The 22,984-nt window shown below is 38.7% G+C and overlaps 1 long non-coding RNA gene across 7 annotated transcripts in view; it reads left to right on the top strand.

The window, feature by feature from the left end:
* Window positions 1-19,569, top strand: part of LOC122968478 — a 99,908-nt gene extending 80,339 nt beyond the window's left edge. For 3 of the 7 annotated variants that reach the window (XR_006398833.1, XR_006398830.1, XR_006398834.1), the window contains 2 exons: window positions 11,578-11,734; window positions 17,197-17,921. This is a non-coding gene — a long non-coding RNA (uncharacterized LOC122968478). The other 4 variants (XR_006398832.1, XR_006398835.1, XR_006398836.1 and 1 more) reach the window with 4 other exon arrangements.
* The last annotated feature ends 3,415 nt before the right edge of the window (window positions 19,570-22,984 follow it).

The following is a 22,984-nucleotide window of genomic DNA, read 5'->3' as shown; positions in this document are numbered from 1 at the left end:
GTAGACATGGAGCTTTGAGCTCAATGCTGAGATCTCTCAGGCTTTGTTCGCTAGTTTTCAACCGTGATAGAATATTTTCTGCTAAGATACTGTTTAGTATTGCATGTTTGCATCATCATTTACTTTTATTTTAAAGATGAGTAATTCTGCTGTAAATGGAGGATGCAACTCGGACATTTTTAAATATTGAATGAAAGAGGGAGATTATACTGTATATGTTATCTCTGTGATTTGATGTAACTACAGCAAAACAAGGCAGGCTGCATTACTCAGAATGTGCCTGTTTGTGACATTCTGACTGCATGTATCAGCTTTTAAGGGGACAGCAGCACTCCAGCAGGAACCCAGATCAGTTACAAGATTGACAAGCTCTGGTTTACAGCTGACCTCAAATTCATTGGGACAAACAGGAAGCCCACAGAGGAGCGAAATAAAAACTTCCCAACAGGTCAAGTACAAGCTGGATCGGGACATCAGAGCTACTACAAAGAAGCACTATTTTTATTTGCTTTGAATGCAACTCAAGCGTCATTCACAGGAAAAGCAGTTGACAACAGAGTAATCAATAGCGTGTTACACTGCGTGACCTGAGTTGCTTACCCATGACTTATGCAAACACAGGGATACTGTGGGTCACCAGGTTTGGTGTAAAACGGCCCTACATGGGGTCACCCTGTGGGATATCAACTACCAGAGGAAATCCCCTCCTTGCTAAAAGGAACAACTACCAGCTGACCAGACGACCGACTGAACAACAACCTGATTGAGCTGCAGCTCTGCAGGCTGTATCCAGTCCTGGCTCACCGCACCTCTCAACTGACCACTTCACACTTCACTTACAGCCATCTGCCCTCCCCCACCCTCACGATGTGTTAGTGGTATGCCGGATATTCAGCAGGTTTAACACCAGCTTCGTCTCTCCTGCCTCTCTCCAACACCGTGCACCACAGTTGGTACCACTGTTCACTGATATCTTCAGCCACTGCATTTACATGGACATTAGTAGCCACTGCTGGCTTTCTGCTGTGAACTGATTCATTAAACGTCAGGTGAATGAGAAACCCAGATTCTGTAATTGGGGTAAAATATTAGAGAAATGCGGTTAATATAGATTTCTGCTGGAGTGACCCGATTTCTTGGTGTTCTTAACATTTTGTCCACTCCATTAACATACATGAGGATGGCAAAATATTAGGAACACTTTTCAATACAATGCACTCCAGTACACCACCACCACCACCCACTACAACCTCAATAATAAAAATAAAGTAGAATTATCACCTTTCTGACAATATCAACAAAAACTGAAAATGTATAAGCTTCATAAAAGAAGAGTTTATGGCAGAGCTGTTGTATCGGATTGCATTAGATTGCACAAGTGTTGCTAATAAAGTGGCCGGTGAGCGTATTTGGGCAAACAAATTTGTATTTAATGTAATTTCAAGGAGACGAGATTGTGGTGTCACTGTGACAGCAGTGTGGAAGTTGTGTCTTATATCAGTACGATTATACTTCAAATAAGTAAGTCATGGTCAAAGAAGGTCTTGGGTAGGTGAGAAATTCGATTACTGACTTGCTGCATGTGTTTTATAGTGAACAGATTGCTACAGTGCAAATAAACAATTAGATTTCCTTTGCATTCATGTCTTCTAGTAACTAAGTAACTCCGTTGGTGTGTTGCGTTAAGCATGTTATTTACATACTCTGCTCTCACTGGACCATTGTCTTCTTCCATATTAATGAAACAACGATGCTTGTCTGTTTCCACATGTTATTCTTCTTTTTAAAGTCCCGGTAGCTTGTTAAAGACACGTTGTAGAGAACTGGAAAGCCAGAGACCACTATGATTAGCTTTTCCTCAGTGTTGTTTGGAGTAAACAAGTCTGTGCTTACGTTTCTGCGGGAATCAAAATGTGCATGATTGGCTCTCGTCTGGTGGTCTCTTGCATTACTCACCGACCATTGCTAACAGCCAGTGATGATGCAGCCAAAAGAGACTGCACTTCACCCCCCAGTCTCTAAAGTAGGTGAGGATTTAGTTTGTGGAGCTCTCATACTGACTACTACCGATAGCAGCGGTATCCCACTGTTGGTGGATATCCGTTTCCTGGCAGACAGAAAACTCCATGTAATGGCAGAGGAGCACCTCTCTGACTCACTAACTCTCAGCGCAGATGTAACAGTGGTTCAGCTTAAAATAACTGAAGAGATGTTCAAGTGGAGCTGTGTGTGCTGTGTGTATGTACCTGTGTTTGCAACAGAGAGAGACAGAGAGGGAGGTTTTGGAGTGGTGGTGCAGTGTGTCATGAATATTTCCTCCCTGTAAGGGTAAAAAAGTAAATGTACACTCACTTCCCCCTTTATTAGGTACAGCTGGGTAATCTAATGGAATCCAATACAACATTCATTTTACCTTTTTAAAAAGCTCATTATATTTAGACTATGTTGACACTGTTGGGGTCACTGTCAATTACACTATGCTTATTACTGAGGTCATAGTTAATTGTGATTGTTTTGTCAGCCCCACATACATACCTAAGTGATGTCACAGTCACAGGTTGTTATTTGTCAGCGATTGGTTGCCATCTGTCAAGAAGGTGAGTCATATCTAGTATTGTTTGAGGGCAGATGTCAGAGGTTCTAGAGTAGAGATATGGACGCATGAAAATGGTGTGCTGGTGTTTGGAGCAACTTTTCATTGAGACCGTGATGGACAATGAATGCTAACTTGTTCCCTGAGGTATTTAAGGTTTAGTTTCGGTCTGTCTCTATTTGTTAACTTAAATTAACTGAAACCATTGCCATGGTTGGCAACCCAAGGACAGGACAGGAGTGGGTTTGCCCCCAAACCACATGGCTGGTGCAAGCGATGCTGCAGGAGAAGAAGTAGAGCAACAGCTAAAAGCTGGTCAAGCTCCCTGGGGTGTAGGTGAAGCCTGATTCCTTTCTTGTTGTTGGCAACCAAAGGCATTCAGAGAAAATATAAACAAGCAACCAAACTCCTCAGCTGTTTGACATGAGTTCAGATTTTTTATTGTGCTTAATTATGTAAATCACTGAAATTTCAAGGCAAAAAATTAAGAACACACACAATCAAACAGACACAAGGAGAAAAAAAAAAAACAACTTTCAGATGTTATGATCTGATTGCACAAATCTCTGCTTTGAAATGAGACACTGCTGGGACATAATTTTGTATTCTCAACCTGTGATTAAAGACAGATGCTTTTCTAATTGCTCAAACACGCACTAATGATGCTGATGTTTTTTACAGCTTAGCGATCCACTGCTTGTAATTATTGAAAACATGACCTCTCCTCGTCCTTCACAGAGAATCGATGAATACAGTGTGGCATATTGGAAAGGGAACGTTAATGCTGTGGAGTGCGGGGAGGGTGGTGGAGAAAAGAACATTGTGTGGTGTTGAATCATTGACATGGATTAACAGTTCAGTCTGGAGAAATATTTATGATGTAATTAAGACATACACATGATGAAAAGAGTAACATAGCAGAACAATGTACAGGTTAAATTTGTTACTAAACGTACACTTCTAGGTTCATGGAAATGATAATTCTGGGAAAAAAAAATAATAATCTTACTACCTTATGCAATGTCATGTTTCAAAAACAAAATTTGGAGGTGGGTGTGGCTTCAAAACACCTAGAAAATCCACTTATTGGTCTCTGGGCCAATGGTACAGATGTTTCACATCAGGACTAATCAAGTGATTGTCTTTGTGTCTGTATGGTGTGTTAACTAGTTCTCCCATTGATACTTGAAGATGATCTTTAACTGAAGGCTTGTGTAAATATATGAATATTGCAGAGATCGGAGTGTGAAGATAATTTTTGCTCCAGCGCCTCCAACAAGCCTGTATTTGGTTAGCAGTGATTTTTATATAATGGAGAAAAATCCACTTAGAAAATCCAAAATAGAAAATCCCCTTTTTTACATAATATTCACACACATTAATTCAGCAGAGTTGCCAAACTTGCACAAAAATTGCTGTTACAAAGGGAGCAAGAGAGGAGATAATGGGACAGTGTTGGCTGACATGGGCATGGGTCAATTGGCAATGAATTATGGAAATGTGCATGTTGCGCATTTTTCTCCCTCCAAGACTCCCTCCCTGTCTTTTCTCTATCCAGAAGTGTCATCAAGAAACAATATCCTGCAATTATTCTGATAATAGACAGAACTTTTTTTTTTCTCAGAGACAACTACACAAGCACTTTGATACCCATTCACTACACCTTTATCTAAGTAAACCAGAAAAAAATGCTAATTTTGACATTAATTTAAAATGATAATGATGTAGTCTGAAGCTTTTTTGCTCGTACAACTACTACAGTATGTATGACACCATACCACTCTGTGCACACTGCAGCTCATGTGTGGACGTTGCTCTTAGCAAGACAAAAAGAGAAGAAAACTAAATAGAAATAGCAAGAACACAAGACTGAAAACAATTACATGAAGGACAGTCAATATAATTGCCAATATGGTAGCAATTTAGAAAACAAAAAGCTGCTTTTGTTACCTTAAATCTTGACTAACCATTACACATTATAGAGGCTCATTTAGAGTGAGATTGAGCTCTATTACGCAAGTGTGTTTCGGACAAGGCAGAGGCGAAGACAAAACTGCTCTCTGTAAATCGTTTTAAAGAATCATCTGTTCTGAAATAGGCAGGGTTGGGAGGGATACTTTAAAAATGTATTCAGATAAATTACTCATTACCTAAAAATGTAGTCAGAAACCTAATCCAAATATCACAATATTAAAGTAACGTAACTTGATTACTTCCTGTGACTTTTGGATTACCTCAATGTCAAATATGCAAATAAAGACAAAAGAAAAGAAATATCAATGACATGACTTTTACTTAAGTGTATTCTGTAAGAGAACAGAAAAATGTAACCTTGGGGAGATATTCAAAGAAAAACTTGCTTTTCATTAAGCAAATTCAGGCAGTAGCCTATAGACCTACAATAAAAATGCACAACACATGATGTGCATTACTGAGAACATTCTCAGGGAAAGCCATTGACCGAACAGCGCTTGGTCCACTGACTGTGTGAAGCTATCACAAGTTATACTGTATGTCACAGCAGGGGAAGATCCCCTGCTGGGTAATGGTGCCCACTCTACAAGAGCTTTGTCCTCCTCCACAGCTCCTCTCAGAGGAATGGCACTGGCAGATATACTGTATGTGTAGCGGCATCTTGAGCTTCACCGTGTCCTTTTATTAAATTCTATCTGCTTGATACATCTGAGTTTTATCTACCTCATTCAGTGCTGAACATGCTCGATGACCCTTGACACACTGACTGGGCATGTTACACACACACAGTCATCTCGGTGGAGAGCCGTTATGTGCACTACAAGCTGTCATATACTCAAGCTCTCTTGTAACTTATGTGTAAGAGTCTTTTGGACTGCCACAGTGTGTAATGACCGTCCCTACCTACTCTCCCAACATAGGTTCACTGTGTGAAGTGTGTGTACATGTCCCCGCTGTGCACACCTGCGTGTGCCATGTGTTATCATCCTCTACCCACACCATCGTGGATTAGTGAGTTATTTTTCCCTCTCGTTCCTGCTCTGCTTATGTTTAGGACTTTTACAGTGCATGGTAGTATATCGTTCTTTATTTTAAAATGTAATGTAAAATTGTAATCCTGCCAATAATCCCTATTCTTACTAAATGTAACAATAATCTGATTACATCTTTTTTTTCTGTAACTTTAGCGGAATACAGTTTGCTTTTTTTGTATCCCAATTATGTAACACTGTTCCATGTATTTCATTACTCCCCGAGCCTGGAAACAGGAATGCAGTTATTTGAGACCATTTGATGACTTTGCTTATGGCTTGTTTAAAAGAGAAAGGACATTATTACATTTTATAAAATGTTGCAGTCAGAATGCACAAGGGACAGACTGGCAGGTTTCTTTAGAAAAAAAAAAAAAAACAGGCTATGATATAAGATTAAAACAGGTGTTAATACAGAAAAAGTGCTGTGAACCATTCAGTTCATGTTGTAAGGAAGAATGATTATGTTTTATGAGTTCAAAGAATAGTTTTACATTCCTCCCAAAACGTGCTTTTTCAAAAATTTTGTAAAATCTGTGTCAGATTGCTGCCAAAAGTAAAATCACAGCATTCTTAAATAAGACACAGATGTGGTTCATTGAGATTTCTGTCAAAAAGTTCCTCCCAGAGGAAGAACAGGACAAAGAAAGTGATCGCTGATTAGCTCATGTGATGATCGTATTATCAAAGTAGTAAACATTTCCTGATTATGAAATTATTTTTCTCAATAAAACTACATTTCAAATCACAACATTATATATGAAGCAGGTATGAACAGGTACTGACCTGGCGAAACTCATAATTTAATAACTGCATAATATAAATAAATTATATAAATAAATAAATCTAGTGAAACCTGATAATGTAATAATCTGCCAATAATGTAATGTTATAGTACGAAATGTTGCCAAAGGTTGCCATTTAAATGCAAACCACATACAGTTATTCCTTTATTCCTTTATGTGTATTTTAGGTATTTTATGCACTGAAATAATGTACACTGACCTCAAAAAAAGACCAAAGCCAAAAACATAAGCAAGATATTGACAAACCCATTTCAGCCTATGAATGCATAGATATTATAAATGTATCTTTCCTTATGAAACATTATTACCTAGTATTACAAAGACAAGATTATTATGAGAAAGCCCCGTTGCACTTCTAGCACAAACCTCAACAAATACAGCAATGCACTCAACACAGGCAAATGTCATACAATGTGAAGATTTTTGAACAGTTTTTAATAAAGAAATATTGACAACTGAAATACAAAAAGAACTACTTCATTAAACATAGTATGTATATCAGAAATCAAACATTCTTATTAACACAAGTTATATTCAAACTTCAAACATTTAAACAGATTTTATAAACCATGTCCTTGGAAATGTGGACAGTGCCACTCTGCCATTGAAACCCACACATTGGTTGGAGGGGGGATTACAACTGAGGGTTTATCTGGACACTCAGCCGCGGCCCCTCATCTACAGGCAGCAGCTGGACCCTTCTCCATGAAAAATGAACTCATTTTACATTATTATATATGAAACAACCAATCAGATTTATTTACTTATTAATCAAAGGTGCCAGAACGCCCTTGTGGATCATTCCAGCCCTGTTACATATTTCTGTAATCTGTGATTATACCCAACAACAGTATGCAGTTATGTAGCAATAAGGGTGTGTGAGAGCTTGTGCTAAAGTGATTAGTGTCATCTACTCATGGTAAATGAGAATATATCCCACAGTTGAAATCGTTGCATGTGTGTATGTGTGTAGGTGTACATGTTTGCTAAATGTCTGTGCATGTCTTTGTGTGTCAGAAATCTGACCCTCAATATGTTAATGACACCAATTAAAACAAATAAAACAGCTTTAATTACTGCTTCTACAATTATGCCTGCCTCTGCTGACCTGCCTGCTTGACCCCCCACAACACAAACACACACACACACACAAATGCAGGAAAGCAGACATGTATACATACACATGCACAAACAAGGCAAAGACACAAACATTAAGGGGATCCTATTATGCTCATTTACAGCTGTATATTTTTATTCTGAGGCTCCACTAGAGTAACTTTGCATGATTCACAGTTTAGAAACTCCTTACTTATCTTATACTGACCCTTTATGCAGCCCCTCAGTTCAGCCTCTGTCTCTTAACAGGCAATTTTAGCTCCTGTCTCTTTAAGGCCTCCTTGATGATCCCACTCTGCTCTGATTGGCCAGCTTCGGGAAGCCTAGCAAGGGGCAGCACGTATCAGAGGTGTGTTAAGTTACTGCTGATGAAAACCTAACATTTCCTGCTTTTGCTGCTTCATATTAAAAGCTTTTAAATGACAAAATAATGGGACTTTGTTATAAATTTATAGGAAATTAAATGTGTTAAACACCACAATTAGCAGAGCTTCGTTAGAAGTACTAAAAAAACGTTGACACAACAACATATGGTGATGTTTGGAGCTCTTTGCTCCGCAAAATGATGCAGGGAGGAATAGTACGAGCAGAAACAGCCATAGTGATGATGATGTTTGATAAAGAGCTGCAGACGACCAGCACACATCCAACAGGTAAACATCTTATTTTACTTTGCAGTGTTGTGTAATCAAAAAACCCTCACAGTGTGACAGCTGGGGGCTGATGTAGTGATTTGTGCTGGTCTTTGCAGTCAACAACAGAGCATTTTGCATGTTTAGCTCTTAGCTTAGACATATTGTGTTTGCTACCGGTGCGGTTGCTTGCAAAAGTAACAATTGTGGACGGAGAAACAAAGATGCGGGGGCAGTTACAATTTCATGAAGCCCCAATTGACGTAAGAGGGGGTATCAAATTTGAATGGCTTGAATCACATAAGTTCAGAGCAAGCCAGCCCATACCAAACTGACTGGGTGCTCTTATTCCACAATTCATGTGTTAGCAGGTACATCAGAGACCCAAAAAGTGATTGAGACTGAAAAAGTGAGTTTTTTGTAGTATGGCCCCTTTAATGTACACACATTTCACAAATAGACACAGACATGTGCACACACACACACACAGACATATGTGAAATGACCACAACCTCTTAACACAGCAGTACATGGTGGTGGCACATAATGTGTTAAAATTATGTGCCGGTACCACGGAAACAATACCAATGGAAAGTCAATTAGGATCCTTTGTCGTGGTGGACACACGAATGTCCTGTTTCAACAACATCACGCAGTGGGTGGTGGTTATGTTGTTTTCTAGTCTAGAAAACTTTATTTTATTGTTATTTTTATCATCATTTGACTGAATTTATTATAGTGCCCGAGCTATGATTTTTTGTTCTCTAAAAGCATTGTATTGTGTGTCATTTTGATTTAATGAGGTAGGTTCGAAGGAATGCCAGAGCTTCAGCTGTGTCAAATAGAGTGTTCCCTTTACTTACGTTATTAAAAGGCAATTATGTTCCTATTTTATCCTTTTCCCCCTAATAACAATTTATGAGACACTTTGAGCATTAGTCCCATTGGAGAACCGAGGGTGGGACCAACTGTCCGAACTGAAGTATTTTCACACTGTCAATTCCCCCCAAAAAAACTCCAGGGTTGTGTGAATAGCCTCTTCATTCCTGTCAGAAGCCTACTGGATATGCCTCTATGCCTAGGTATCTTGACAGCCTGGTTCCTTCCCTTAATGATAATTAAAGTGATCATAATGCCTTATACATTGATACTGATGTTTCTAATTTGATAACATAGCCTATGGCATTTTATTGTTTACTGGTCACAGTACAGGCAAAGCAGGGTAATAAAGTTCATAATAACAAATAATAAAAGTCCATGTACAAATCATTCATTCATACTGCTTGTTTTTGTTTATTTGCACACAATTAGAAGTAGACATACATTTGTATCCTAATTGCACATATTGTGTTCCAGATGTTTACAAAACAGGTTTGTCAGTTTTGGATAGCGGGGAAGCTCTTCAATATCCATGAACCTCAGCTACTGTTGCTATGGAGAAAAAGCCAGTCCATAATGTGGAAACTTTTTTTCACTTTTACGGTGAAATTGTCTGTAGCATGGCATATGAATACGGAGGACACGTTTCAACCTAGAAGTCCTCATATGTCACAACTGAGGTTATCCTTTTAACCTGTGTTGTGTGTGTATGTGTTTTTCTTTCATTTCTTGGCAGTGGCAGAGTGTGGGATGACATCTGTGGGATACAAACTGGAGTTCACATTTATATTTCTGTTCTGGTGGTTCATGCAGGCCAAACAGTAGTTTATGTTTCTTCCTTTAATTTGTCACCTGTGTTCTCACCTATTATATACAATTACATTAATTGCACAGTTCCTTTCATATTTCAAGAATGTTTTGTTTGTTTTGTTTTAATAAATTGAAGAATAAACATTCACAAACTCTCATGGTTTCATTTCGTGTACTTTTGTTTTCTCAAAATTCCATATAGATTTGAACAAGAATTCAAAAAAGTCCAATTGAAAAGTAGAAATAGTACTTATTTAGGTTTGCACTTTATTTACACAAAAAGATTTCAATAACAAAGTTCATGCACAAATCAGTCATTCATACTGCTTGCTTTTGTTTATTTCAGTTACACAAAGAGACAAATCATATTTAAATATGCTGTAAGAAACAAGCTGTAAGAAGTGCATTTGTATCTTAATTGTACATATTGTGTTCCAGATGTTTATTAAAGAGTCTCCCCACAACTGAAGGTCCTCTGCCAATAAAGTGATGACAGCTAGTTAAGTTGTTTATAATTTGTTGTTTATAGCCTGTGTGCTCTGTGAGGTCACCTTTAATTATCATCAAGGGAAGAAACATATAAGCATATCCAGTAGGCTTCTGACATGAATGCATGGGCTATTTACACAACCCTAGAAATTTTTTGGATCATTATGATTCTTGGCTTTGGGATTATGTGACAGCATGACATAACCCATTCAACCCTGTCTTCATCCCGTTTGTGTGGCCATGGTACAAGATTTGATGCAATGTAGTGCAAATGCAGGTTAAAGTTAGGAAGAGCATTGTGTTGTGGGTTGACTTGACAAGTTCCACTCCTGTTTTGGGTTGTCTGCCGTCAATGGGCTTCATTCCATTTCAAATTGCTGCCAATCAGCTGCAATCACAACTATCCAAATCCAAACAGCACTATCGCTGTTAACAAAAGGCATTTTATTGCCTGTGATTGTAAAATGGGAAGTTGCTAATTTAATTTTATATTTCCACAAATATGTGGCTGAAGATAATATGAAATCATCTTTCTTAAAACATCAATTAACATTGAGCCACATCATCCAATAAAACACTCCAACATTGTGTGTGTTTGTGTGTGTGTTTGTGTGAAGGGGAGGACTCCATGAAGCAGGTGCATGCAAAATCTTAATCAGTTTGAAATAAATTCTGTAATTACAGTTTTGTAACGGGTAATGCAAAGCCTTCTGGCTTCTTCTCCATAGCAATGGTGGCTGAGGATCATGGGTAATGTAGCCTTCCACTAACTGACAAAAAAAGTTGATCTCTCAGAATGGAAGGAAGAAATAATTAAAACCTATCGTATTGTTGACTTATCAAGTAGACTTTTGTGTTGAGAAATGTCGAGGATATCATATCATTAAAAGAAAACCTTAACATGGAAATTGACAGCGAAGAAAAAAAGCATCTCATATCACCACGGTCAGGTTAACGTTGGAGTCAATGGACAGCTGGAGCAGTTGCTCTGGGCATCTATGAAAGCACAGTGATTATGGGTAGCTCAGCTGCATGGCAAAAGAAACTATCTCTGAAATGGTTGGTGTGAGCTGATCTGCGGGCTGAGCATCATGGTCTACCCGGTGTGTTATTTAAAAGTTATTTGGTATTTCAGGTGGCTTTCAGGTGATCTAAAAGATATTTCCTGAGCCACTGAGGTGGGCACAAAACAGACTGATTCTCAATCATTCATCCTGCTTTTATCTGCTTTCATTGTCTTCTGACAGGTTTCGAAACTAAAGAAATGTCAACCCTCAGTCCAAATTGTGCTCATAATATCAACAAGGCAACAATGTGAAATCATCATGTCCTTCCAGACAGTATATCCATATTAACACCCCCAAAGTCAACAACTTGATGTTGCTGAAGAAGGAAGCAGTGCAGGTGAGTTGCTGTTTTCTATAAGATTCAACATGCTGCCATGAGGACAATATGTGCAAGATAAGATGATAGTATCCAACATCAACAGCTCCCAGAAAAATTCAATGTCTAAGTCTATGGTTAACAATTGTGTTGTACTATACGTGTCACAGTGCATGAATAATGATTGTGTTACCAATTAAAAACACATCTTTTTAAATATACTGTACCTACAACTCACTTCTTCACAACTATAAAAATGCATTATGGGAGATTGGGGACAAATAACAAAGAACTGAATATAAATACAACATGGATATGTAAATGCATTTCAACAACCTTACGTAAACAACATAGCTGACGATGTCATCATAAACAAAACAAAATCGACATATACTTCATATGCTAATCATCCTCCCACTCACCATCTTTTCATCTATTCCTTCTAACTACAATGAACTCTCATCTCTTCTTATCGCCTCTGTTTTTATGCTTTTTTTCACTCATTTCACTCCGAGCCGTGTTTTCACTCCTCAACCACCTGCATCCACTTCACTGTTCCTCAACTCATCTCTGTAAAAAACAACGCTTATGTTAAGTATCAAAGTTAAGCCCTGACCTACACAAGGTCAAAGCATTTCATTTCTCTGCTCAGCGTGTCCCAGTGAGCCACATTATGTACAACAGTGCCATATAGTATAATATATATACACCTTGCAACCAAGCCTCTGCATGGTTTTCTAATTAAATGGAATACTATTATTTCCCCTCTCTAGTTCAACTTCTCAAGGATTATCCATCATCCTCTTCAAGTCTATTTTTTCTCTCTCTTATGCCTCTTCAGAATATGCCGATGAATAATCTCTTATTCTGTTATACTTGACTCATGTTGTCCTATTTTTAGAAGAAATATTGCTCTTAAAGCTTCACTATCTCTTTCAAAGGTGACAAAAACAAATGAACCCTAAAAAACAATTTAATACTCTGTATGACAGCATAGGAGTGCCTGACCGTCATTGTAATGCTGACTTAAAGTTATTATTGTATACTGCAGCAAGAAAGTGTGGTTTTGTTGGTTTGAGTAGCATTGTTTTTGCATATGTATAATCAGGACTACCTTCTTGCACTCAGTGCTCTAGTGGTGGTGCTCTTCTATTTGATTTGGTAATGTATAGGGATATGTAGAGGGCCCAGTATTTGTACTTGCATCTGTATTTGTTGAGGCAGCAAAATTATTTGTATATGCTTAAAAATCCTGTTTTTGTTTTTATTACTCTTTTGATTTTAGAAAATTTAAGTGTTACAATAAGTGCTCATGAAGTGTTCACTTGGGAGCACTTTGCATGTGTCAATAGGTCAGCTTCTATCTCTGGGGAACACCTCCAACAACTCCTGAAGTGATGTCCAAATTAGGAAATGTGCATCATGTAGCAGGTGGATGTGACTCCCCTCATTGAGACCTGCTGATAGACGTAACAGCGGAGCAGAGGAGAGAGACTGAGATAGTGATGCAACCGGCCTGTGTGCTGGTATTTGACACAGGTTTTTTTTTCTTCCTGAAAACAAATAATTTGTAAAATATTTGTATGAAACAAATACTCATAAAAAACTCAGAATAATGTATTCAGGCACATTCCTAGTAATGAATGCCTGCCTTGGTGATCACCCTGCATATTTTCTTGTTTTGCACTCCGCTTGGTTCACACTAAGGGCGTTTTCAAACATATAGTTTGCTTGCTCTGGTCCGAATCAGTGGATGAGTTGGTGTGTTTTCCCCTTGGTTCAATTTCTTTGTATACAGACAAAAATCCAAGCTAAACAAACATCACTACAAGCCATGTGACAACGTTCACTCACTCACAAAAAGCTAGTGACCTTCTTCAGTGACAAAGGAACATGTCACCCAGTGCAATAATGTGGCTCATTGATGTGTTTTAATACAATATATAAGGCTTTGGATACACACATAATACTTGTGTAACTAAGTAGATTAGTTAATTATTGGTTTGGCTCTGCACATGAAATTTGTTGACAATAAAAAAAATAAAAAATATGTAGAAAATTGCCAGCCAAATCCTTTAAGGTTTGCAAACAGCATTAGCATATGCAATAATGCAATAGTCTTCAGTACACAAACACAAAAGCACACACATATTAAAACTCCTGGGTCCAGTAAATTTCATCTGGAATCCTTAATCCAGTATTGAATTATAATAAATGAATTAGAAGGATAGACCATTTTAAAGAAACAGCTAGATACTTTGCTTCACAATGCATGATTTTAAACTGATGCAGTCGTTTTAAAGAAGTTGTCAGTGACAACACTTTTATCAGTGATAGTGACACATAATAAAAGATCACAGACAGAGTTTGAGGCAACAGGTTTTTAACTTTGTTGCTACATGACAAAGTACTTGATCATGAAGGTTGACAATTTTGCCTCACTGCTTTTAAAAAGCTCCTTTTTACTTTCTGCTTCTGCACTACAATGTGACACATGCTTTTTCAGTTTGGTCCACCTTAACTTTCAGTGCATGGAAAATCCTTGCTAGTAGTGTTGATGAAGGCCAAAATGGAGAAAGAAAGATACATTTTCAACTTCTGCGTAAGTGTGGACATGGGCCATGGGAAATATGAGACCAATAAGCCATTGTTTAATTCCATATTCATAGTTGTCCCTCCTTTATTTTAATCAAAATGAATGCTTTCTGTCTTTGTCTGTCTCTCCCTCCATCTCCAGACTCTTCCTTTGGCCCATTTGTCCCTCAGCTGGTGATACCAATTACTTCTCCTCCCTTGCAAGACAAGCTTCTTTTTTAATACTTGCTCTCTCTATCTGCATATCTTCTCTCTCTTTCATTGTTTCTTCTACTCTCTCTCCCTCTAATCCTCATTTACATCCTCATCCTTCAGCGCCATCCTTCCAGCACCCCCCACTCTGTGCAGCTCCTGAGTTGCTCACAGAGTTGTTTTCCCCTGTGTTGGAGAGGCGCCATATTCTCTCCGTCCCAAACCCGCAGCCATTAATTCTGCTAATGACAGATAAATGAAGCATGGAGATGAGGAGGCTAGTGCAAAGCTTTGCACACACAGAGAGACACAAACAAGAAAGCACAACCAAGCACAGGCATGCAAGTACAAGCACACACATGCAGACACACAGAGATCACACTCTCTTAGCCGCTAATTGACTTTGATTGAAGACCGTCCTCTCAAAATCTTTTTTTTTTTCCCTCTCACCCATGTCAGGGTGAAAGGCACATCTAACACCGTACAGAGTGCGCTGCCTGTGTATGTTGTCATAGAGAGAATGGGAGACTGATGAGAGACGTTCTCAAGTTTGGGTTTACAGTTACTTCATAAGAGGATTATCCGACATCCAGGGAATAGAGAATCTAACCCGTGTTTTGATTAAGCTCGGTACAAGGAGAGAGAGAGCAGCTGAAAAACAGCACACACTGTTGCAGCATCCTGGAACTATGATTGAGAAGAGTGCAAGAAAAATAAAGGAGACAAGAGAGCAGAACTCAGTAAAATATGGAAAAGGAAACAAAGTGAGACTATAAAACAAATATTTGAAATAGAAAACAACAGAAAATTGTGAACAGTAATTTTCCAGATGGTGTATGTGTCTCTTAAAACAGCAGGATTAAAAAATTATAACTGTTTACTCTCTTTTTAAGCCTTTAAGGGAATCATTTATATTCTAACAGCCTTATTCGCACAGATGTTAGTTCTCCAAATATCTTGTTTAAAAAGAAATATACATTATTTAACATTCACAGCTCACATAAATCAAACATTACTTTTATTTTCCGTCTCATTACCATACCTTACATTACTGAAGTACATTATAGCGCTGAGTGTTTTCCATCTAATGGGGATTTCATTGTCTGCGTGTTCTTAATTGGGCTAATGACTGTTTCACCAAAGCAGATGAATAGGTCAACACTCCACTTTGACTTTAAAACTCTGCATGGCAATTTCAAACAGCCGCCTAGCTAACTGTGAAATATATTCAGCCCGTAGATTATCATTTTAATTAATCTTGCTTACTTGGTCGTGTAATTTAAACATTTGCTGGGTTTGCTGGCTGGAGAGAAGGAGGAGGGAGATAGAGGATGGTGGGAGGCGGGGTGTGACAGGGAGAAAAAGGAGAGAAACTATGTGTCAGTGAGTCTGTGTGTGTATACAGGTTGGCAACTATGTATGCAAATTAGTATCACCTTCACAGAAATAATGCGACTCTCTACCTTATTAAGCCTGAGTATGCCAAAGAATTGAAAAACAACAAGCTTTGATGGGTAAATGGCTAAACTGAGGATGTAATAGGATAACAGTAAACAGTCTGGACAGTTTACAGTAACAGAAGAGAACTGGTTTGGCTCTCCTGCTATTGAAAATAATCAACTTTATTTCCAGGTGAGAACGCTGATGTTTGACGATTCCGCAGAACCCCAGATCATGTTCAACCCGTCAACCTCAACCCCATTTTTAAGCCCAATGAGAGTGTTTTTTTTATAATACTATTCTTTCTACAATATCTGTCCATCAAACTAGAGCTTTGTTAAAGTTAGGGAAAGATTGTGCTTAATAAAAACTTCAGGCCTGTGACAGGATGTGTATACAAGGATAGGATGTCTCCTGCATGACAGTCAGATATGCTGTACATCTATCCAACACCCCAACATTGATTTCCACCTAACTACACATACCTTAGGGCACACTACTTCCTGCATTGGCACTGACCTTTGGCGTAAAGCCTGAGGTATATGGACATAATTCCTAGGATACTTAGCTGAAATATCCAGTTCAGATAGAAGTGTCATGGCCCTTTCACACCACTGGAACTTATCTTGTAACCCAGGAATCCTTTTAGGAGCTTTACCTGAGTTTTACCGCAGTAACCTGGTTTCAGTTTTGCTCCCAAGATAATATTTCCAGGTTGTCCAGCAACTATAAGGATGGAGTTTGGAGAGCTGAATTACCGACTGCTCAAACATAAGTCTCTGGACTGTATACTAAATGTCTATATGTGGTATATACTAGCATTCACTTCATTTGACTGTCAACTAGCAGTGGTTATCGCTACAGCACCAATATTATGAGTTGGGATACAGATTTCTTTTGCATGGGCAACTCTGTAAAAAAGATCAAGAGATAGGGAGCAAATTTAATGCAATTTACTAATATTTAAATACAGTTAATTTACTAAAGCAAAAAATAACAGATCACTTCTTTCAGACAGGCATCTAGTCTTTCTGGTGATTAAAGTCTCCCTCTCATCTTTTTTCCAACATCCATTCAAACATTAAAATCAACAACATCATGACCCTGTGATTGTGTCTTATTGTGTGCACCCGAAAAGAGGCTGCTGGGTTTAGTTCATGGGACTATTTTCTCAAAATCACCATCATTGATTGCTGTGTTGAACTGGAGAACCGATACTTCCTATTTACATCCCTCTCCTTGTGTGCTTTCAACAGGTAACAAACGTTGTGTTCCAAAGAAGTGACTTGAAAGCAAAGGTGATTAAGTGAAAATTAACAATCTATATGTGAGCCCCACTGTCCATCTAGCTTGTTTTTTTGTCCTTTTGCAACAAACACTATCTCTACTGCACTCAGTATTTATCTATCAGGTATCAAGAAGATTCATGAGTTGTACGATCTGTGATCCAAAGTTTTCGCTAACATCCTTTTATATCATGGTCCTGACATGTTTTGAAAGCCTGCCCTGAGTTCTTTGTTTTTTTTGTCTGAGTTTTGAAAAGGCCAATTACACAACCTGGGCCTATTGGGTGCTATGTCACCCTGAAGCTGCAAATATCATGTTTGTCCTCTCAAAATTATAGACCACGACAACCCTCCCCATTGGGTTCTGTCACTTTTTGTAATTGGTGTTTTCACCTTCACAGAAGGGGTAAGATAGAAAAGTGAACACATTTGTTTTCCATTGCTGGGTAGGTACAACCATTGGAATAGGTCTACCCTTCACTGTATTGACATATACTGTACAACTTAATGAAATATGCCAGATGAATTGTATGTATGATAAACATGCCCATATTTTACCATTAATGGTGCAGTGCATAGGATTTAGTGGCAAAACGTGAAAAGCCCTCTCTGGAGCCCATGTTTGGTTTGTCCGTTCTGGGCTACTGTAGAAACATGGCGGAGCAACATGACAGGCTCTGTGGAAGAGGACCCGCTCCCTGTGTAGATATAAAGGGCTCATTCTAACATAACGAAAACATCATTGTTATTTTCAGGTGATTATACACTAAGGAAAACATATATTCATAAGTTTATGAATATTCTTCTAGATGCCACTTAATTCTACACACTGCACCTTTAAGGCTGGTTGACACTTTTGGCAAAAACCAACACACTGGTGGATATATACATATATATGTGTGTGTGTGTGTGTGTGTATACTTTTTTCCATGGGGCTTTGATCAACTCATGCACTCTGCATCCTGCTGTGGCTGATGCTGCTGTCTGACAGGGATCACATTCCAGCTGGAATTCATTAAGTGGGGTGCAGACTGTGACTCCTGACATATTGTATCCAGCCACTGCTGGGTACCTTATTTAAAGTCAACCTCTCAAAAATCTGTTTTGCTTCTTGTTCCTACAGTTTGTTTAAGCTTTTTTGCACTGTGCAGAATGATGTATGTGCAGAGTTTGACACTGAAAAGCTGTTTTCACATTCATCTCTCACTCCAAGACTGCTTTGAATGCACTGACTGGGCCATGTTCAGGGAGGCAGCCACTGACAATCACTGAATCTGTGTCCGGATACATGAGCAAGTGCATAGATGATGTTTGTGTCACCAAGATCATTACTACCCATACCAACCAGAAATCCTGGATGACCACGGTGGTGTGCGCGATGTTGAGAGCATGAAATGTTGCCTTCAAATCCAGTGACATTGTGGCCCTCAGATCAGCAAGAGCCATCCTGAACAGAGTCATCAGAGTAGCAAAGCGTGCAAATGTTCAGAAAATCCAGAGTCACTTTCATGACTCTAGGGACACCAGATACGTGTGGCAGGGAATCCAAACTATCACAGACTCGAAGACTGCTCCTCCACCCTGCAATGACAACAGACTTCTCAAATGAACTCAGTAAGTATTTTGGACAGTTCGAGGCACTCAACGACACACCTGCGAGGAAAGCCACCTCTCATATGATGACCAGACAGGTACTCAGTCTTGAACTAGCTGATGTCTAAAGGACCATGAGGAGAGTCAACTCACGGAAGGCCGCGGGTCCTGACAATATACTGATCCTTGTGCTCAGAAAATGTGCTGACCAACTGGCACATGTCCTCACAGATATTTCCAACAACTCACTGAGCCAGGCTGTCGTCCCATCAGGCTTTAAGACCACCACCATCATACCAGTGCCAAAAAAATCTACAATTACATGTCTCAACAACTACCACCACGTAGCACTCACTCCCATTGAGAGGTTGGTCAAGGACCACATAATATCCAGACTCCCCTCAGCACTTGACCTGTTCAAGTTTGCGTACCACCCTGCTCCATTGAAGACGCCATATCCTCTGTACTCCACCTGAGCAGAGGAAAACTGAGTGATGAGGACAGCTGAGAAAATCATCGAGACTTCAGTCCCATCCATTCTGGACACATCACACAAACGCTGCTTAACCGAGGCCACCAACATTGCTGGGGACCCCACTCATCCCTATCATGGACTGTTTGTCCTTCTACCCTCCGGCAAGAGGTACTGTGGCATACGATGCAGAACTGCCAGTTCTGCACGCACACACACATTTTAATGTGGTAATTAAACATTTTTGTGGAAAAACCACATCAGACATATTATTGAGAGTATTTTTATATATCTTAATACATGTCTTGAGAGGATCTTTAAATTATTACATATAAAATACTTTTTTGTTAGTTTGTTCGTTTGCTGTTTTTATGCTGGAATGAATGTCCCTTCTCAAATTAAAGTTATAGTGGTCACAAACATACCCCCTGCCCAAAAAACAAGCCTGAATAACAAGAAAAGGCAACAATCAATACTTGCTGAATGAGAAGTCAGTCCCACCCTTTCTCATGAATGCAGCTTACAGATGTCAGAGAGCAGCTAGTGTCAGTAATTTAAAGAGGATGCTTGTTCAGTTTTAGCCTACTGCTTTTGGACCACCTGGGTCACAGTGCTGCAGGAATGTGACAGTAACTGAAAAGATTAGCATGGATTCAGTTGCACTTCATATTTGATCCATATTTTGACTCCATTTGATCATGGCCATAATAGGTTCAAATCTTAAAGTGCTCACATTTTCTAAGCAGGAACATTAGTAGACACATTAGTAGTCATTGGTACCTCCTACATATTGAACTTTTTGCTGTTTGAACAATAATTTGTGTTTGTCCGTCCAATCCACCCCAATACTGACCTTCATTATAGCTGGAGCCAAACTGTTCCCACTCAGCTAACTACCAGTCTGTTAATTGGCCATGGTTTTCATGTAATTACACAAAAAGTAGATAATGATGATAGATAAACTGGAGCCCTTGATTTATTGTTTTAGGTTTTGCTCACAAGTTCACAACATGTAGAATGGGAGATATTTGTGTGATTTCATTGGCTGCCTATGGTTCATGCATTTAAGAGAGAAAAAATCATCTTATGAAATATGGATTGATACAATTTTAGAAATACAACCATATCTATTCTTGAGATGCACAAACGATGCTCCAATGCTCCAAAAGTGTGGTCTAGATTGTTCTTAAGGCTTTCTTCTTCACTGTTTCACTCAATGAACCCCACTACATCTGCAGGTTCTACAGAACAGGGACTCCATTCCCAAAAGCATCTTAAGGCTAAGATTATTATAAAATCCATCATACCTACCTTCTTAAGCTTAAGATGTGTTTCCAAAAAGCTGAAGACGCTCTTAGAAGTGATCGTAGATTAACTATTGACTCCTACCCAAAGTGAGTGATGCTGATGTTTAAATTAGAAAGTAAAACCAGACCAACAATCACAAAAAATTCAGTTCAACAACTGATCTGCCAGACTGTGTCATCATAGTCCTCCTCTCCCTCTTCTTGCATCATATATACATCTCTTCCTGCTGAAATGCTGCTTTTCTGGTGGTAGATTTTCAGGTTCCATGTCCTCTCTTTTCTGTCTATTTATGGTGTGTATGTTTGCCTCACACTTATATACAGCAAGTCTGAAATGCAGAAATGATGCCAGAATGATGCATATTCGTGAAACTTATAGAAACCGCCACTGCTTCATTAGTGTTAATATGATCTTCAGAGTAATGTTTGCCTCCAGCAGCAGCTAAATCAATCAAAGTCTGCTTTCTTAAACCAGCTTCCACCCAGGAAAACGAACATAAAGTTAACTGCACATACTGAATACTGAATTTCAAGTATAAAACTTTGTGTAGTTTACTACATTTATGCTTTGTGATGTGTGTGTATTTAAAATAAACAGCGCAGCTTACAGACTTTAAAATTTATTCAGCATCACCTTCAGCACCATGGACAGCTTGGTAAGCCACTCTTAATAATGGCATGCGGGTGCACTCGCTCTTAAGTACTGTTGAAATTTATCTTAACTTCTAAGATTGATTGTTATTGGGAAACGAGGCCAAGAACAGTTTGCTCTGAGCTACAGATACAACATTAGCTGTAAAATAACCTAGGATTGATCTTGGTAACCTGGCTCATCTTATATATAAGTAAAATGATATGCTTCATTAAATGACTTTGTAGCTGGTTGTAGTTTTGTAGGTTATTTCAAGGCATTGTGTAACTCCAGCACCCTTTATTAAGTCATACATCTATGGAGGACAGGTGTGATTACAAAAAGGCCAGTTCACTTGTTATTACTTAATCATTTAAAATCATATTTTCTCTAATACCTTTTCAGTCAGTAAATCATTCTTTCTTTGTTTAATCCCCATATTGATAACTTTTATGCCACAGAGTAATACAAAATAGAAACGGTTCAGCAGACAGCCTCTTTTTTCGAAGTTGGCGCTAATGATTATCACTTAAAAATTCTGTTTCACCACCCTGACAGGATTTTAAAAATTCACTTGCATTAATAACTCTGTGTATATCTACTTTCTTGTAATAATGGGTTGCCAACTTGGACTGCTGCAGACCTCTATTGAAAAAGAGACATTTTATCTCAGGGGGCTACCCCGGCTGAATAGAGATGGAATTAAAATGAAATTTACTGTGCGATCCATTATGGGGAAGGCTTGTGAGCCAGACAATCTTGCAAGTAGAGCACGTCCAGGCCCCGGTCTGATAGGAGACTTGGGATACGGCCACATTGGGTCAGTCGGCTTAAAGGCCGGGCAAAATCTCCTCTGCATTTTTCAATTTTCATGATTTCCCCGCTCACTCTGCTTTTGACAGACATTGGATTAACCTCAGTAATTTGAAGTTATATAGATATATTTCAGTGAATGGTACAGCTCAGTGCCAGCTGTCAGAATGTCTCTTCGTCTGCATACTGTTAGTGTTGTCACAGATACTGCAACTTATTGCTTGTCCAAAACTATTCAACTATTTCTTTTAAGAAACATTAACTCTGAAAAGCATATTAGGTTTCGTGTGCACACTGTGAAGATTATGCTACTCCACAATGAAATAACATTTCAATGCCATACTTCTGTCTGTTTCTATTTGTAAAGTTTCAGCAACAGCAAAGCCTGTTTTCCTCGCTCTTCTTTTTTTTAAGAATTAAATAAAGATGTGACAGAAATAATCTTTCCCACATGTACATGCAAGTCTGTGATATGCGCCCTCAAGAAAGTCAAACATGAAAAGTGTACTTCTGCACACTAGCATAAAAGAAAATCCGCAAGGTCAAATGTAAGAAAAATCTAGGACAATGGTCAAAGAAGTGTAAGGTTCTCTCATGTTTCAGTTTTTTTAAGATCTTCTTCAGGGTGTCAAAGGTTTTCTAGTCTCTGAGACATGACTAAGATCATTGTCCTTTATTGACACATTGTCAGTGTTAGTGGATCAACAGTCTAGCAGGCATACAATAAAGTGCTTAATGTATCTGTCATGACTCACACCGGGTCATACAGCACAAAACCTTGTATCTTCTGTAGTGTCACAAAGAAGTAGATTGTGATGTTGCTGTGTGGTTGCCATGTTTCACTAACTTTTTAAATGGGAAACTGTCAAAATACAGAGTAAGACACAATCTTCACTGATGATGAAATGATCCTGCATATACAGTGGTGCTTGGAAGTTTGTG

The sequence above is a fragment of the Thunnus albacares genome, chromosome 18 (assembly GCF_914725855.1).
Source record: "Thunnus albacares chromosome 18, fThuAlb1.1, whole genome shotgun sequence".
NCBI classification, from domain to species: Eukaryota; Metazoa; Chordata; class Actinopteri; order Scombriformes; family Scombridae; genus Thunnus; species Thunnus albacares.
The sequence above is the reverse complement of the archived record's forward strand: the minus strand, read 5'-3'. Positions and strand labels throughout refer to the sequence as shown.